This window comes from Corvus brachyrhynchos, unplaced genomic scaffold (assembly GCF_000691975.1).
Source record: "Corvus brachyrhynchos isolate BGI_N302 unplaced genomic scaffold, ASM69197v1 scaffold50, whole genome shotgun sequence".
In the NCBI taxonomy this organism is placed as follows: domain Eukaryota; kingdom Metazoa; phylum Chordata; class Aves; order Passeriformes; family Corvidae; genus Corvus; species Corvus brachyrhynchos.
In genome coordinates this window covers 1738180-1741591 of record NW_008235964.1, presented here as the reverse complement: position 1 = coordinate 1741591, position 3412 = coordinate 1738180, and the positions used below count along the sequence as shown (strand labels likewise).

At 37.2% G+C, this 3412-nt stretch overlaps 1 protein-coding gene across 12 annotated transcripts in view; it reads right to left on the bottom strand.

Annotated features, from left to right (window-relative positions):
- The window catches only part of CACNA2D1 (calcium voltage-gated channel auxiliary subunit alpha2delta 1), a 364954-nt gene that overhangs the window by 197031 nt on the left and 164511 nt on the right, over positions 1–3412 (bottom strand). The window lies entirely within an intron of this gene.

Below are 3412 nucleotides of genomic sequence, written 5' to 3'. Positions count from 1 at the left end.
CACAAACTACCTTTACTTATGTTAATTAATTTAATCTACCATCCTATAACAAGTACATTTTAGAATATTAAAGCACCATGTTATGGACATTTATTTCTCCATTATATCATTTAGCTTCAATTATGGAAACTACTGACAGCCCTGTGATTATTAGGGATGCATAAAAAGTCAGTAATTTGGGACTAGCTGGAGTCTGATCTCATGGATTGAATTAGCAGCTGGAGAGTAACAGGCATGTTCCTAGAGGGCATTTCTCCCATATTTAATACTTTGAATAAAATCCAGTCTTTTCACTTAGCCCGACAGGAAGCAAAGCATAGTGTACAGGAATTCGCTCTTTCAACTCAATCTCTTGTGCAGATACATCCATTAGATTGGATGATGTGTTCCTCCTCATACAAAATTTGAAGTCTTTGAAAAAAAGCTGTTCGGATGCAATTCTTAGAAGTTTATTACAATTTTCCATACAGAAGTTGTCAAGGTAATGCACATTCTCCAGCTAAGCTGCATATGGATTCCCCATTCCTAGAGGCAAGCACCCATCCCTAAAGCCAGCTCACTCTGAAGAAGCAGCTACCTGATGTGAATGTAGTTCAGGTGGACTCAGCCATGTCCTAATTGTTGAGTGACTTACTTTGAGAACTCAATTATTTTACAGCCCAATAAAAATTTTAGCAACTGTTTTTAGGGAGTCATGGTCCCTTTCTAACAGACACAGCCTGACTATGTCCACCAGATAAATAGGGAAGAAAATGCTTACTGTGTAACAATGAGTCTGACGACCCTTTTAATATTCAGACCAATCCCTACACAAAATGAACTGGTGTCTAAGTCACATTTTCAGTTGAGTCACCTTGTCAGTTCTTGCTAACCACCAAAAGGAATATAACCAGAAAGTCCATGTAAGCTGGAATTGCAGACATGGTGCTGTCAGAACATCACCTCAGACCTGTCCCAGATTGCAACCACCTGTGCTACCTCATCCCAAGGGTAACCCCTCTCCCCTCTCTAACAGCCACCAGGATGATTGATGCATTTCACAAATGAGAACTTAAGATCTTTTCCTTATTTTTAGGTTTGAAATCATTCTTTAAAACCAGAAAAAAACTCAACAAAACTGTGTGCTCTACTGCCACAAGATGTACCCCCACTCAATTGTTTTATTGTCAATTCAAATGATTCTTAGGTGACAAAACATACCAGCACCCTACAGTCATTGTCCACTGGAGGTACCTCAACAGTAACCAAGTACCACATTAACCAAAGATAAACTACGATATCATTTCATACATTATACTGGGAAAAAGAACAGTCCAACTCTCTCCTGACTGCGCTGGACAAACATCTACAGTATTTTCATTTTTTTCATAATATACTAGAACAACTTTGTCCATCTAATTTATTTACTCAATCTAGCCTGTTCTGCATCTGAATTTGTCTATTCTCTGATAAATTCAAGCTGATTAAGTCATGTTTCACCAGATTGTAGCAAAGCAAGACATAACACTTACTACACGTGTAAATAGCTGCAGTTAACACTGTCCTCAGATTTCCTTCACACTCTGCTCTATTGCCTTAAGGTACTCTGAGAACCACAAAAGACAGCAGAACCCAAATGCACAAACTGATAGATGGATTGTGGAGAGAAATATATACTCATCATTAACACTACTAAGAATTTTCCATGGAAAGAACTGCAGCCATGCTTGAAATTCCTCAGCTCCACCAGTAGATTTCTTAGCTAATCTGCACTCTAAAGTTAAAATGCTTAAAGAAAATTTAAAAAAAAAAAAAAAAAGTTGTTTAGGGTTGTTTTCTCTTGTCTCAAACGAAGGGAAAAAAAGACTATCACTCACAAAATAGATATTGTATTCTTGTTCTCCTTTAGAATTTTTCAGTCAGGTTTCAGTTAGAACCCATCCTAACTGCCCAAGTAACCTTCTAAAATAACCTTACGTGCAATATCTACAACACATTACACCTTAAAATAGCCTCCAAAATGAGAGGCTGTCATTTGGGACATGTGTACAGAGCTCTTCCAAAGGTAATTAAGCTCATACGAAAGTCCAAGCAAACTGTTTAGAAGCAGTAATAACCAATAAGAAAACAGCTTCTCCTTGACTCCTAGAACACCAAACCCAACACCATAATGGTAGTACATATGACAACTGTCGTGGTATCCCTCAGTGGTAGGGAGGAGAAGAGAGATTCAGCAGGCAGGAATTGTGCAGCGAGATTGATTTCTTTAATTATTTTACAACTCTTTTATAGACTTTTTTCTTCATAGTCTAATTGGTCAAAGGATCAGCCACCCCTTGGGGTGATTGGCTAAAATCCTAAAACATCCATTGTCAAAATATTTTTCTACTGTACTATAAACAAAGGTCGCAGGTATTCATAGCTTACAGAACTCTACTAATATCTTCTGTGAAAGAGGAAAGTATCTCATGGGACTGGAAAGAAGCAAGCAAAATTCTTGCTAGCAGCATATTTGTATCCACGGACAACAAGACAGGACCATGCATACAGGCTCCAGCAACAGGCTGAGACACCTTTTTGATTTCTTCATCACAGCTAACCTGAAGAACCTCTGCATTTTGCTCTACTGTCCAAAACTCACTATTTTTTTTTGTTGTTACAGTTATTTCATCAATTCTTAAAAATTTTATCTGCAATGTATCTAATACTTTAGCTGGAATGTATATTTGGAATATATATTTATAATGTACTTCCTAATACCCTATGTCAGCACTCCTTGGTCAAAAATAGCCATACAGTTAAGCAAATTCAAGTTACCTGTGCCTTTTACTGTGACACGAGGAGAGACTAATTTTTCATATCTCAAAGAAATCATGCCTGCTTCCTTTTGAGGTATGCAAATGTCAGGTCTGGCCTTCCCCATTTTGATGGAAGAGTCTCTGGAGAATGCTGACAGAGAAGCTGCACAACAGTCGGCTGACACCTGGCGCTTCCCATTTTCCTTCTCATTACAATGAAAGTTTAATAAGGTAACAGCTTCTTTAACACCATGACCCACTGCAGCTCCCTACAGATTTCTCCTACAAATACTAAAATCCCAAGATTCAAATTTTTATGTGAAAGAAAATAAGAAGAAATGGTTTAAAACTATATTCCTGTATATTAGCTTTCAATAATTTCTTCCTCCATGCCTCTGTATTATGTGCTGTGTAGATGAAAGCTGTGAGATGTTTTCATGCCTTGATTAAAGCTCTATTTAACATCATCTTTTTGGAAACAGAGTATAAAAAGCAGAACACTAAAAAGGGAAAAAGAAGCAAAATTAACGTAACAGAAATGTTCTGGCTTACTTCAATATATTTAAGGAAACCTACTTCATGCAGTCTGCTGGAGAACACATATTTACTCTGAAGTAGTAAATAAATTGAGAAAT